Raw genomic sequence first — 16077 nt, forward strand, 5'->3', positions numbered from 1 at the left:
AGTAATCAGGAGCTCTTTTGTTGCATTTCATTCCAAAGTGATTTCTGTTCAACTTATTTTGCATACTAGATTATAAATGCCCAGAAAGCAGGAACTGTTCTCTACTTATCTCTGTAACTGCCACAGCTCCTATAATGAACTTCGGTTGATAGACAAAACTATTAGCTGCTCAAAATTAATCCCAAATATGCTTGAGTGCATGTGTATTTGCACACATATGTAAATGTATATACACACAGGGGGGAAGTTACAGTCTACCCTATACTTAGGATTAACCCGAAGTTACAACTGGTCGTATTTGTCAGCATATAAAATATTGTTCAGGACAACCCGGAGCCCTGTTACTTAAGCAATAAAAAGTAGATCCAGGGGCGCCTGGGTGGCTCGGTCGGTTAAGCGTCCGACTTCGGCTCAGGTCATGATCTCACAGTCCGTGAGTTCGAGCCCCGCATCGGGCTCTGTGCTGACAGCTCAGAGCCTGGAGCCTGTTTCAGATTCTGTGTCTCCCTCTCTCTCTGCCCCTCTCCTGTTCATGCTCTCTCTCTGTCTCAAAAATAAACGAACGTTAAAAAAAAAAATTAAAAAAAAAGCAGATCCAGCTAATTCATTTGGCCAAAGTTTTTATTTATATATAATTCTATGACACTTTTATAGAATTCTACATAATATAGAGATGTGAAAAGTAAGGAAAAAGGGGTCACAACCGAGGAAAACAAAAACCTACTTTCAATGATATTTAGGCTTGTATGTATACACAGAGTATGTAATGAAATCTTGCTTTCCAGGTACCTAAAGACATTGCGTCTAATTTTCACAATATCACATCTGTGTGACCTCAGAGTAAAATCTGTATCTTCCAGGTGGAAGCTAGAAGACTTTTTTGTGTGTGAAAAATATTAAATTATTTCTCTAGGGGCTCTAAATTTCCCAACAACAATGGCAATGTTTCAAAACCAAATAGTAATTCACATTAACGAAGAGTGCATTTCATTGAGATGTAGAACAGTGCTCAAACTTTAATGTGCATAGAAAACATCAAGATAGAGTTTCTTATGAATTCCAACTTTGACGTAGTAGTTCAGGGCAGTACCTAAATTTTGCTTTGCAAAACTTTTGTTTTTAATTCCTCATGTGACAATTTGCTAGAGATAAAAAACGTTTTTTTTTTTTTTTTTTTCCAATGGGAAAGCCAAGAATTCTTACATGTTACCTGGAAACAGAATTTGCCCAATGATATCTGGTACTTTAAGACCATTAGAAATACCTTCAAAAGAAGTGTATCATGACGATATCATGTTTAGTAATGTCTGCTTCAGGCCAAGTTTGAGAGGGAGAAAGAGTGAGTTTAAAACAGAAAAGATAAAGATAAACCGTTGATGAGAAAACATCATTCAGTGAAAAAGAACACTTAGAAAATATGACACTAGTGTTTAAGATAAACTACCTCTTTACCCATAATGAAGGTCCTGTAATTCACAAGACAGGTGGCAGGAAAGCATCACGTGAAAAACCCAAAGCAGATGATCCTCTTGACTAACACCAATGGCACTGTGATGACTAATGTAGTCTTCTCTTTGATAAATTCTGCGGTAGTCATTTCAGTATGCATATTCTGGAAGGCTCAGATGCAATCTGTACTTCTCAGAGAGGTAGATCAATAAGTCCTCCTCAGAAACACTAAGGTCACAGAGATACTGAATTACCACTAGGTAATTCAACTTCTATTTCAATTTGCAGAGGTTTCTCATTCTGATAAACCACAATTTTTAATCCATAGGCTGGTGGTCTCTTCACCTCCACCTGGATCTCTGTACTGGAAATCTCTTCTATCAGATAACTTGTTTTGCTTGAAACTTGGTCTTCTGGCAGTAAGAGCTGAGGACAGTGATCTCATTGGCTCACAGGACTGCTTCTTATGCGTTCAAGGATCAGCTCCTTTCCCTTTTTCTCTCCTAAACCCATAGGGTCAGTTTGGATTCTGATTTTGTTTCACACTTTGGATGCTTCCTTTGATTCTAAATTTAGGAATACTGTAAGAGTGTGAGAGAATACATTGGAATTCCTCAATGCATTTCATGGTCATCCATATTAACTGATCTTTTTTCACGTGGTGCTTTTCTGCTGCCTGGAGGACACCAGGATTGTAGGCAACATCAACAACTGTATAAACACGCAACATATCAGACACAGCGGCTGGCCGGCCGGCACTTAGAGGTGCTGGATGAGTGGTTGACTGGGGAGCTGGGGCCCTTTCCAACTGACAAAGTTTGATAGAAAGGATTTTCTTCTTTCGTTTTGAGGACCCTAGTTTGTAGACAGAGAGCTGCGGTTCTGGGGCAGAATAGAGCCATCTCCCCTCTTCCAGCGGCTGTCGAGTGAACTGCTCACGGCTCTGGTGTTGCCTCCAGCCGGCACGTCTGGGAGGCTCCGGAGCTCACTGACCTGAGCAAGCAGACCCCTTCAGGATGAGCCCGGGATTCAGAGACATGGGCCGTTTAAGTCTCGTCTCTTGGTCTGTTGCCCTGAATTCTGCATTTTTAACAAGCTTCCCCCATGAAGCAACGTTGCTGGTCCACAGACTGCACTTTGGGGAGCAAAGGTGCAGACTGGACTCACACTTGAATCTGTCATAACCAAATACTAAATCTGTTTAATATCAATGCATATAAAGCATAAACACAAAAATGCGTATAAAACAGAAGTAGGTAGGGGGCGCCTGGTGGCTCAGATGGCTGAGCTTCTGATTCCAGGTTTGGGCTCAGGTCCTGATCTCCTGGGCTCGACCCCCACATCAGGCTCCACACTGACAGCATGGGGCCTGCTTGGAATTCTCTCTCCTTCTCTCTCTGTCCTTCCCTCGCTCTCTCTCTTTAAAATAAACTTTTTAAAAATGTATACAAATCGGGGCGCCTGGGTGGCGCAGTCGGTTAAGCGTCCGACTTCAGCCAGGTCACGATCTCGCGGTCCGTGAGTTCGAGCCCCGCATCAGGCTCTGGGCTGATGGCTCAGAGCCTGGAGCCTGTTTCCGATTCTGTGTCTCCCTCTCTCTCTGCCCCTCCCCCGTTCATGCTCTGTCTCTCTCTGTCCCAAAAAATAAATAAACGTTGAAAAAAAAAAATTAAAAAAAAAAAATGTATACAAATCATGATGGACATTATTTTAACATAAAATAAATGTTAGCCCAGGAAAGTCTGACACAGCTTTTGTAACCTCACAACTGTCACCTTAAAACATGCATGCCTGGGGCGCCTGGGTGGCGCAGTCGGTTAAGCGTCCGACTTCAGCCAGGTCACGATCTCGCGGTCCGCGAGTTCGAGCCCCGCGTCGGGCTCTGGGCTGATGGCTCAGAGCCTGGAGCCTGTTTCCGATTCTGTGTCTCCCTCTCTCTCTGCCCCTCCCCCATTCATGCTCTGTCTCTCTCTGTCCCAAAAATAAATAAACGTTGAAAAAAAAAATTAAAAAAAAAAAAAAAACATGCATGCCTAACTATACTGAACACCTCCAGGGATCCGTCACCATTTAAATTATTCCTTGTGGCCCATAAACCATGGATATCAATTTTCACAAGAACGTCACAGGTCTGAAACAATCCCCCAAGGCACAAGGGAAGAGGGTGAGTGAGCCCTGAAAGCAACAATTAACCTCAGTAAGATCCACACTTTGCCTTTTTGCATGGTAAACAAGGGCGGATGCCCCAGCGCATTGCAAAATTAATTGTTTGGTTGCAATCAAAGGTTTAAGGATCAGATTTTGTTATAATGACATTAGGCATAGTGGTCAGACAAATCTTCACAATTAGTCTCATGACTTCTCTGTTGCGTTATTATCGTAAGTTTCACTTACTAAGTTCACATTCAAGGCTGCAAACTGGCATGTGTGTCTTAACTTCTAGTTGTCCATCATTATAAATGTGCACTCAACGTTTTGTAAAGGAAAACATTACATGCAGATGTAACACGGGACTAAAGACTTATGTGAGGGGGCGCCTGGGTGGCTCGGTAAGTTAAGCTTCCGACTTCCGCTCAAGTCATGATCTCATGGTTCACAAGTCTGAGCCCTGCGTCGGGCTCTGTGCTGATGGCTCAGAGCCTGGAGCCTGCTTCAGATTCTGTGTGTGTCTCTCTCTGCTCCTCCCCCACTCATTCTCCCTCTCTCTCTCTCTCTCTCTCTCTCTCTCTCTCTCTGTCTCAAAAATAAATAAACCATTTAAAAAAATTTTTAACTGAAAACAAGACAAGTTAACACAAAAGCCGTGCACTACACAAGCTCTGAGATGATTCCAGATGTGGTCTGTGCCTTTAAACCAGGAACAAGGCCATGGTGAGGCAGTATGTGTCATGTGAAGCCATCACATAAAAGCAGCACAATCCAGGTGAAGATGTAAGAATACATCTGAATTAGCAGTAGGGAAAGAAGACATTCCGCAGATGTGGCGGGAGAAAGGGTAAGAGGTTTGTGGAAAGACTGGACATCACTGTAATGGAGGCTTCATTTGGGAGAAATACCAATTTGGAGGAGAGGGAGAGCAACATTACGCACAGCTTCACATTCTGCTTAACAATGTGCTTTTTCTTCCTTCAACAGATAACTACTGAAAGTCTATTTGAACAGCAAGGCACTAGATCTATAAAGAGGCAGGCCCTGATACTAAAAAACTTGCAATTTTGTCTAACGATAGGAAGGAGTTCTTGTAGATATACACAGCTGTACATATCACTATTCCCAAAGTATCTCTTTCAACAATTCTGGAACACTTAGGTCAGTGTATGTTTCTGTGTAGGAACACAGTCTCTAGTCTGAGAAAGACTGAGCATGACTGATAGGAACAATGTCAGTTGCCTGGTGGGGAACCACGGAGGTCTCAGAGCAGTGGTATGAAGGATGCTTGTGCGGGGGGGGGGGGGGGGGGGCCTAGATGGCTCAGTCAGTTGAGCACCTGACTTCTGCTCAGGTCATGATCTCACGGTTCATGGGTTCAAACCCCGTGTCAGGCTCCGTGCTGACAGCTCAGAGTCTGGAGCGTGCTTGAGACTCTGTGTCTCCCCCTCTCTCTCTGCCTCTCCCCTGCTTGTGCTCTGTCTCTCTCAAAAACAAATAAACATGAAAACAATTTTTTCTTTAAAAAAAGAAAGATGCTTGTGGGTTTTGCAACAGACTCTGTCTTATGCTGAGGAGTCAATGGATGAAGAAGGAAGAGCAAAGTGCAAGTCGCGGGGGGGACAATTACTGGCAACAGTGTCTTGAGGAGACTCCTTTACTTTGGTAGAAGTGGGTAGAGGTAATGGGCACATAAGTGTCTCTCACGTCCTGCACACGGGTCTGGCTCTCCTGAATCTGGACCCATATTCCAATTAGTGCAGGAGACCACATGCCAAACAGAAGCCATCAGCCAACACTCCGTGTTTTCTCTGTCCTACCGGCTCAGCACCTCCACCCGTCCATGCTCTCTGTTTGGAGCCTAAATTAGCTACCTTCAATGGCATTTATTTTTGCCCCTCTCTTTCAGACTTCATTGCTGGGAACTGCTGATCTCTCCCTAGGGGGCCCGTCACTCTTACCAGAGTGTCTTCCGCTGAACCCTATTGCCTCTTTCTTCCTGCTGTGTCCTGAGGGGAACGGAGAAGCTATCCAGAAACCGCTATGCTCTTTAGTTTATGTAAAGCCAGAGCAGGCTTCCAGCAAGAACTTCTGTGTCATTTTCAACATTCTAGAGGGTGAACTATCTCTCTCGTAATAACCTATAATTCTACTAAAATACCAAAGTATTCCTCATTCCAATCAGCAACTATTTATGACTAAGATAGAAATATGAAATAAATATATTTGACATAAACTTGTCAATAAGACACCAACATAATTCTGTTGACTTAAAAAGGAAAACGATTTTCATATCTTTTAAACACAGCAGGGGAAGACAATAATTTAAGCAAAACATTAATTTTGTAGTAACTCTGTTTATAATTCCTGTCTATAAAATTGAATCCCATCACCATGGTCCAGTTAATGAAAACGGAGGGCCACTATGAGGTTATATCTTCGGCACACACAATTAGTTCTTATATTTTCTTGCTTTCCTAAAGCAAAGATTACCACAAAAAGGAGATCGATGCAGACTGTACAACATTGGCAAATCCTTCCATATACGATTGGGTTTGGTTGTTGTTACCATTTGTTAAGGGTTGAATTGTTTCCCCCTGCCAAAAAGAAAATGTGTTGTATTTCTAACCCCTAGTACTTCAGAATGTGTTGAGATTTGGAAATAGGGTCATTGCAAACATAACGTCAAGATGAGGTCATATCAGAGTCAGGTGGGTCCCTTATCCAATGTGACTGTAGATGACCATTGTAAAGACACAGACACACAGGAGATGCCAGGTGAAGACAGAGGACTGGAATGAAGTAGCTTATCTATAAGACAAGGTAAACATGGGCACGACCAGAAGCTAGGACAGAGACTGGCCAGATTCTCCCTCGAAAGCCTGTGAAAGTATCAACCCCGCAAACAACTTGACATTGGGCTTCCAGCTTTCAGAATGGTAAGACTATACATTTCTGTTCTTTTACCCCACCTAATTTATGACACTTTGTTACAGCAGTATAAGGAAACTAACATATGATTAAATATTGCTGATAAAAGGAGGTTCAGTAGAACAAAATGGAAGTTCGGCTGTAGAAGCAAACCATGTCAAGTATGTTAGCCTCTCAGCCTTTATCTCAAATACACACCCACAGACACACACATGTGTATATATACATAGTCACTGCATCCAGGTAAATTTCTCATTCTTTTCAAAGAGATACATCTGATTTCCGTAATGTGGAATGTTGCGCGTGTAGCAAATGGAACTTGGGGCGCCCTGAGAAGGAGGACTCACTCTCTGGAGTTCAAGGAGGAATATTTTAAGTCAATGTGATGCATGTTGGGCAAGAGAAAAGGTGAACAAGATAAGGAATAACAAGAGCAGCAGAAAGGCGCACGGTGCCTACTCATGGACCCTGGCCAGTCCCATTTATGTGTGTCGCACTCACTTAATCGTGAAGTTTCCTCTTCCATTCACAAAAACGTCCTGGCTTGATGATGAATTACATTTTCACATAAAAACAACCTAGAAGTACAACTTCTCGTTCTTCTTTGTACCCTAACCACTCTTATCTTCAGCAAGTCACTGAGGATCCTTTGTAAAATGGCAATTGTGATAGTCTATCTCCCCTCCCAAGGTCAGCCATGGAATATAAAATAACATGCGAGATGTGAACATGCTTTCAAAGTTAGAAATGTTATTCAAATGCCAGACGCTTTTGTCACAATCCCCGCAAAGTATTAGCACTCAGTTACAGGAGCTGTTTTCTGCAATCTATTCTCTTTTTCTACAGCTGGTACCAGTTACATTAGTCTTCTCGGTGGCCGTTTCAATATGCTCCCAACCTAATTCCTTTGCGCTAGTAGTTGCCTCTGACTTTCTCTACTTAAAGGGAAAGAAACAAGAAAGGAACCAACATTTATTGCAAGCCTACAGCCTTATAAGCACTGAGCAAGGCACCTGCCATATAGTATGGCAATAAACGCTCTTATTAAACTTTCATTACAAATCAGGCATTGGGCTAAGCAGCTTGCACAGATCAGAACACGCAATGCTGACCACCCGTATTTGAAATTGTTACAACGACCCTTATTATAAATAAAGAAATGGAGGCCCAACATATAAAGCAACAGTAGTTCAGATTTGAAGTGTCTGAGTCCAAGGACAGTTCTCTGCTTTTGAGCTAAATGACCTTGAGCCAATCATTTAGCATTTCTGTTCTCCCTACTCATCTGACAAAGGGGCCTAATCATAGTACCTAATGAACTGGTTTATTATGAAGATTAAATGAATTAATACATGGAAAAGTTTAAAAAGGACCTAGTGCATCGTAAGTGCTCCGTATGTGACAGTGATGGCTGCCTGCTACTACTGTCACGACTGTTGTCATTAAAATTATAATTATCGTATCCAAGGGCACACAACCTGTAGGTGGCAAAGAAGATTCAAATTGGGTATTTTGAGCACTGACCTGTTTATTCAGTCAACAATTTATTTAGTGCGTGCTACGATGCCAAGAATAAAATGATGGGCTGGACTGGACGTTCTTCTTTATATAGCCACTGGTTTTACTCTCAACGGGCTCACATTCTGTCAGAAAAATAAATGTAAGCTCATTGTTGTGATACTTGTGAGAGTACACACAGAGAGCACACAGTAGGTATACATCTCCCATTCTAGGGGCGTCCTGTTGAGTCTACATCTGAAAGTTGAGTCCAAAGTTAACCATACAATGTGGGGGGTGGGGGAGAGAATAAAGGTCCTGAAATCGGAGGCTGAGTGGGGAATGGAAAGACTATGTGCCTGTACAGCAGGTTTTGACATGAGTTAGACAAAAAAAATCAAACAGCACAGACAGGAGCCTGAATTTCCAACCTCCAGATATCAGCCTTGGAGGACGCTGCAAAAAATAACAGTAAGCACATCTGTTTCGGTACTTTTTTTTTTTTTTTAATTAAAAGCTGTCAAATCTTAACCTAAAGAAATGAATGAATTAATCATTTTCTGGCAACCAACATACCATTGGAAACCATTTTACATCTTTTATAAAAATCTCCTAAACATAGTACAACAGAATGATACAAGTAAGAAAATCAATATCAACACAAATAAGAAATATCAGTTAAAGTGCTCTTAAACCTCTTCCTCCTCCTCCAAGAATTAGTCACTGGTCAACTTCGATGGATAGAAATGGCGACTCTGGTAAATTAAGTATCACTAGAAACTATCCTCCATATAATGTCCACTTATCACCTTAAAATAGTTACTTAGGTGTCCTGTTATAATTTTCTTCAGACTAAATCACTGGTTCTCAAATTATGTACTTTCAGAACATCTGGGATCTATACTATAGTTTTCCATACCAAAATAAAAAACAAAAATGGCAGGCCTTCCCAGTTCACTGGGGAGAAAAATAGTAGACAAGATTGTTTCCATTTTACGTTTGCTTCAAGATTATTTCTTCAAGTTCTGGGGCCTACTTCTGCACGTCTGAAACACATATCATTAACACAAAGGCAGCAAACAGGTATTACTAGAAAACTTACAAATACAGAATGACTTCTCTCATTGACTTGAGTGCTTGTAGTTATGTATTCTACTGGTATAATTTCTACTATTTTGTATCATTGAATTAATACACTAATATTATAAAATTATATAAATATAGAACTACCAGGTATCTAGCTGCCTGGATGAGTTTCCCACCAAAGGCCAAGAGGTCTACCTTGCTTGATCACAAGTTGCCCCACCCCTCTGGCACCCCATCCCATGCGTGTTACCTACAATTTTCTTCCCCCTGATTTGCACCACATGTTTACATGGATGTGATCGCCTCAGGAATTCGATCTCCTTGGTTTGGTCTTTGAACCTTTGTGTTCACTGACCTCTGGGAGAGTCTGCCAGAGAGCATACAGTGAGGTACCATGACGTCAAGGAAATTTCTCCACTGTGGTGACCTCTTTGTTTTCTGTTCCCACCTCTTGCAGCCAGGGTGGAAATACTATGACAGTGTTAGGAAAGGAAACAGATGGCTAGATACTGCAACACCATTAGGTCAAGCCTTATCGTATGTGTATACATACCCACACAATATCTGTAAATATCTATATCTGTCTGTATCTATATCTATATACCTATGTCTATATTTGTATCTGTGCATATACAGAGAGCTAGAAAGAGACACAGGTAGAGACCTTGACATCAACATGTGATAAAGTACTCTAATGAAGGGACTGTCTCATCTAAGTGATAGTAATGTAAGAAAAATCAATGAAAGGAAAACCGAGCGCATTTGACTTCTTCAAGCCAGCACCTAAAAATTACTGTGACTATGTCAAAATGGTCATTTTGTGTTGTCAAACAGGCAAAGCATAACAGCTAATACTAAGAAGTCTCTTCTTTCACAAATATTTTCATCAGATGACCAAGATCAGTAAAATCAGTGGAAACGGTGCAAAATCGCCAGGAATGGATGGAGACATATTTTAGGGGAATCTACAATGTTTCTAGCAAAATATTCTCTGAGCTAAGGTCAACTATATGATATCAAGTCAAACCCTTTGAAGAGCTCTGTTTGATCTGTAATTTCCCAGCCATTGGGCTGAAAGAACCAATACAGATTATAAAGGGATTTATCTCACAACTTGGAAGGCATCCAGTCCCTGCTTTTCAAGTCAGTGCAAACTACTGTGTCCTTAATAAGTGCTGTCTAAAGCAAGAGTTCCTCCTGTAGCAGACACATATCTGCTGCTTCACTGAATGAGAGTTACCACCGAATGGAAAGGAAATATGCCCGCTGGGATTGGCGCACCAGATACCCCCCCCCACCCCCGCCACCACCACACGGGCAAGCAGCTCAGCAGAAGGATAGTGAAATCTCACAACTTCCTTCATTTCCCAGCTTTGCTGTGTTCATCGCAATTTATGGACTTCTGCTGCACGGCAAATGTTCAACAGGCCCCAAACACCCATTTCCAAAGCGCTGGGTATCATCAGAGTGTGTTCTGAATAAACACAGTCCAACGGGGTTCCTAAATCTCTCCCTAAAATATTTATCTAACCACAAAATTCCAAGGGGAATATCTGGTTGATGTGGATGGCACCCTACAGCTTGCTTATGTAAGTGATGGCATACTGAAGGGCCATCTTGTCTTGATTAGTTATTACAGCTTAGCCCACAGGCTTGCAAGCCCACTTACGTAATATTTACCTGTTTAGTTCCAATTATATGCGTATGCGTCCAAATGTATATCTTTCTGCCTATAATGGCAGAATGGTTACAAATGGTTACGCTCTTTAAGCACAGATTTAAAAAATGAGAATAGGCTTGCAAATGAGGACAGATTTAAAAATGAAATTGAATGGCCTCTCATGAGACCATGTAGTAAATAGAATTCCTGAGTATTCACATTCATAATAAATGAAAATAGATACCTTGCTCCCATCGTTTATAAAACCTGGTCTCACTGAATAGTCTTGAAATACCATGTTCATTTATTTAAGCCTACTAAATTAATAAATATTTCAACTAATAAATATTACCTAGATTTGGGGGGGGTGAAGGAATGAAATATTTAGAGAGTACCTATTATTAAACCTTTATAAATATTTGAGGAACATATTATGTCGGTGACAAATCACATCCTTTAGGGTCTAATCAACTAGCTGTTTTAAATTCCTCTTTATCTAGGTCACATTAGCCTCCTTTTAAAAATAGCTATATTTTAGCTATTTTTTTCTTCATTCACTGTAAAAATACAAAACATAAGGAAGAGAAAGACCAACCATAATAGCGCCATCAGAGGCTACCAGTGGTTACGTTCGAGGATTATCCTTCACGGTGAGTTACAAAGTGGATGTCATTGTACATACAGGTGCAGCTACGATGAGCTTTTCTGCAGTTGCACCCCTTTCTTCCAGGAGGGGACTGTGGCTGATGGCCCCCTGAGAACCTTAGTCAACCTCACCAAGGGCAGTGTTAATAAGATGAACCCGTATCCTCCCTAGCAATCAAGCAAATAAAATAGACACCTTTCACATTAGACACCACAGTAACACAAACAATGGCTTAGCAATTCCAAATGTTGCTGGACAAAAGGATATGTTGTGAAGAACAACGTGCTCACCCAAACATGATCTTTTCAAATCAAATGAAACCAGACATAAAGAAAACGTATGATTAGGTCACTAAAAATTCATTTTCTTTCAAGGGGAATTTTACTACAAACCAGATGGAAATGCAGACCTATTAGCACTAACAAGGACAGGAGAAATACATACTGAAATCTGCAATCAATCAATCGTCTCACGGATTGGCTGGGTTAATAATATGTATAATCAATACAGACGTAAACAGATGGATTAAGTGTCAAGCAGAATATTTCAGAACTGTGATCAGCCTATGAGAAGCTTTATATCCGCATATGTAAAACATAAGAAAAACCTCTTATTACAAACATATTGATGCTTCATGTTAGAGCAACATTCAAACAGCACCGATTTCATTTAAAGTGTAAAAAAATTCCATTAAAATAAACTGATGTAGCCCAACTTCTAAACAGCTGATTGTCATATATTGATTTCACGTATTCAGTTCAAAACAGTCACAGAGAGGCACAAAATGTGGACTTTTGTTCCACTCTTTGTTTTAATGAGCATCTGATCCCTAAAAGGAATCAACTAAAAGCTACAGAAATAAAAGCAAATTAATTTTTACTGACTGTCATATCACAGAAAGAGCCCAAACTGACTCAGAGTTATTTTTTTATAATTTTATTTTGTACTATGGCTAAGGGAAGCAGGCAACTGATAACAGAAAGAATTAGAAATTGAGGTTTGGGGGGACACGAGAGCCTGGGGGGGGCTCAGTCGATTAAGCGTCCAACTTTGCTCAGGTCATGATCTCATGGTTCATGACTTCGGGCCCCGCGTCGGGCTCTGTGCTGACAACAGCTCAAAGCCTGGAGCCTGCTTCGGATTCTGTGTTTCCCTCTCTTTCTGGCCCACCCTCGCTCGTGCTCTGTCTCTCTCTCTCAAAAATAAATAAACATTAAAAGAAAATTCAAAAAACAGAAGAAATTGGGGCTGTGTGGAAAAAAGCGTCAGAGAGCCAGAGGGAAAATGCAACAAGAAACGGGGAGCTATAAAGAGAGGTTAGGGTGCAGAAAATGATACAGAGGTACCTTACCTCACCATGGGTGAGGTACCCCCCTCACCATGTGCTTCCCTGACATAGAAAAAAAATAAATGTCCCATGGGCACAGAAACAGAGAAAAACGTAACAACATGGAGATCCACACCACATGACCTTCCTTCTACAGTAGTTCCTCCTAAGTTAAAGTCATACTGTGCTTTGTGACTAGATGCATACATGGTTTGTCACTGCCTGTTACCTGCCTCCGAGGCAAGATGAACGATTTCAAGGACAAGGGTTCCCTCTCCCTGTGCAACGTTCGAACAGGACTGCGTTAGTGTTCTGGGCAGCAAGAGGTGGTTACCAAATGCTATTCTAGTGTCCTAAAATGCTCTACAGTGGTTTGTAAGATTTAGTTTCATGGTCCATATCAGAATACTCTATGGGCACATATCCATGTATCAATTAGGGGACAAGAGCAGCTTCTGAGAAGTCAGCGTGAATCTCATGAGTACCTTCAAGTTAGGGAGAATGTTATCCACTGTCTCACATGCTCTCTTGTAACAATGCAAGAGTTACACGGATGCTGCTCTATACATGTATGTGTAGTTGGCCACTGAACAACACGGGGTCCGCTTATGTGCAGATTTTTTACAGTACAGGTCTGTAAATGTACTTTCTCTTCCTTATGATTTCTCAATGACCCTTTGTTTTCTCTATCATATTCATTGTAAGAATACAGTATATAATACATATAGCATACAAAATATGTGCTAATCAACTGTTTATGTTATCAGTAAGACCAGCAGTCAACAGAAGGCTGTTCATGGTTAAGTTTATAGGGAGGCATATGTTATATGCAGATTTTCAACTATGTGGAGGGTTGGTACCCCTTATCCCCAGTTGTTTGAGGGCTGTGTGTGTGTGTGTATGCACATCCTCACAATGCCATTTATAATAGACATTTTCTCTGTGTATTCATGTCAGCATACCCTGCTCTAAAATATACCTTAAGGCATTCCTAATCATTACAAAGTGTTTTTCTCTTTTCATGTTTCTATGTAAGAAGAGATCCTCTTAAAGAGTAGGGAGGCACTTATAAAGGAAAGAGACACAGAGAAAGCAAGAGTTCCCAGGAATCATGACTAGGCACTTCTCAGGACCTACAGAGAGAGCAGGAGACACTGGGAGGGAGACTGGCCTCAATGCAAGTCTCAGCTCTGTCACTTGAGTCCTGTGTCCTTGACCAAGTCATCGCACCTATTTCAGGCTCAGTTTCCATAACTGAAAATGACATCCATGAAAACTGCCTTCTGGGATTCGTTTCAAAATAAAATCAGATGTTGCATCTACAGTGCTTTGAACAGTAGCATCTGGCCTATAGTAAGCACTCAATAAATGGATAATAGTTTATTTCTAAAATTATGGCTCTGACAGGATGTATATTGTACACCTGTGGCAAGTTATTTTACCACTCCGATTCTAGGCTTTTCTTCTGCAAAGTGAAAATAAACACCTATCTATAAACGGAAGTCCTTTACAGGATGAGGGATCTTCTATGAAACTTCCCGAAGATCCCTGAAACAACACGAAGAGGCACAATAAATAATATTAACATAGTAATTTCAAGAACACTTTGGGGCGCCTGGGTGGCGCAGTCGGTTAAGCGTCCGACTTCAGCCAGGTCACGATCTCGCGGTCCGTGAGTTCGAGCCCCGCGTCAGGCTCTGGGCTGATGGCTCGGAGCCTGGAGCCTGTTTCCGATTCTGTGTCTCCCTCTCTCTCTGCCCCTCCCCCATTCATGCTCTGTCTCTCTCTGTCCCAAAAATAAATAAACGTTGAAAAAAAAAAATTAAAAAAAAAAAAAAGAACACTTAGGATAGGAACAAAATCATTGGGACTCACTTTTTTCTACTAATTGAGACCTCCAGAAAACATTTATTAAGAATAGGATTGGACAGGGATGCCTGGGTGGCTCAGTCGGTTAAGCATCTGACTCCTGGTTACCACTCAGGTCATGATCCCACAGTTCGTGGGTTTGAGCCCCACATCAGGCCCCACACTGACAGCGCAGAGCCTGCTTGGGATTCTCTGTCTCCCTCTCTCTGCCCTCCCCTCCTCACACTCTCTTTCTCTCTCTCAAAATAAGTTTTAAAAATACATGAAGAACTGTTCCATTAGCCTTAACTGAACCAGCTAGTCCCCCTGCGATCAAAGGCTGCACACGGACCCAGCCATGTCCTGTTCCTGCAGTCGGCTATGGTCGCTACTTTGAAAATCCATCAGCGTAGATCCTCCAAATATCTAAACTTCAAAATCTACTTTAGTTTGTCCTAGAATTATGATAGTCTCCAACAGCAGCCAGAGTTATCTAAGACATTCTCTTGATTATCTCTGTTGTTGAGAGCCATCTAAAATTCAGAGGCCATTGTGTGAGGTCTCAGGACCCATGGAGTCTTGCATTGTAAGTATCAATGAGGGCCAAGGTCAACTGTATATGTGGTACAGCTGTGTATGCCTAAAGTTGTAAAGGTCAAATAGCTACCTGACATTATGCCTAGCAAATTATTCACAGATATACAGGATAGTGACTCTAGTTCACTAATCGAGAAGAGCTTGAAAGATACTTTTCATAGTTATCCATAGCTGGGCTTGAACTTCTAAAACAGACCTCAAAGCACCATGGTTTCATAGGTAAATAATACAGACTCTTTTATCCAATGATCTTTCTAATTGCTTTCAAGCCATTATCCAAATATTTTTCTCAAAAGTGCAGGGTTTACCAGTAGCCTGTCTGAGAGTTGTCTAGTCTAATTAGGAACATATGTTAATGGCCGGGGTGAAATCTCAATAGCACCATTGCAAAAGGTCGTCAGAAGGTTCTGTTCTCTCTGACTTTGAGTAGTCAATTAAATCTTGAAATACCTAAACCGTCATTTTTTTTCTTCCCTTTTTAAAGAATTTCCTTTTCACTGTGTCTACTTTGCTTCTGGCGATTCTTTTGTTGCATTCTTGGTTTTGGCCTAAATTTTCCTTGACCTTTTAGCGTCCTTGTAGTCATTTATCTTCTTCCTTCTGAGGAAGAAGGGAGTTTGCATTTAACACCTTAAATAAAATCACTGGACACGCATTTCTTTTTCCCCAAAGGGGCATAAAACCATTTCATTTGAAAATGTACTTATAATACATAAAATATTTTACCTTGCAGTTTAGATTTGTATTATGTTAGTGATTAAAGCTCAAAAAAATCTAACCAAAGTATAAAACTAATACAACCTTTAACTTTACTTTTTGGATGTTTCCAAATCCCAAATTCCTAGATTGGTTTGAGATTATATTTTAATATAAACTTTTTATTAGTGT

The 16077-nt window shown here is 41.0% G+C and overlaps 1 protein-coding gene and 1 pseudogene across 2 annotated transcripts in view; both read right to left on the reverse strand.

The window, feature by feature from the left end:
* Window positions 1–16077, reverse strand: part of NALF1 (NALCN channel auxiliary factor 1) — a 628680-nt gene that overhangs the window by 531139 nt on the left and 81464 nt on the right. The window lies entirely within an intron of this gene.
* Window positions 1459–2463, reverse strand: LOC123599674 (annotated as a pseudogene).

This window comes from Leopardus geoffroyi, chromosome A1, assembly GCF_018350155.1.
Source record: "Leopardus geoffroyi isolate Oge1 chromosome A1, O.geoffroyi_Oge1_pat1.0, whole genome shotgun sequence".
Taxonomy (NCBI): Eukaryota; Metazoa; Chordata; class Mammalia; order Carnivora; family Felidae; genus Leopardus; species Leopardus geoffroyi.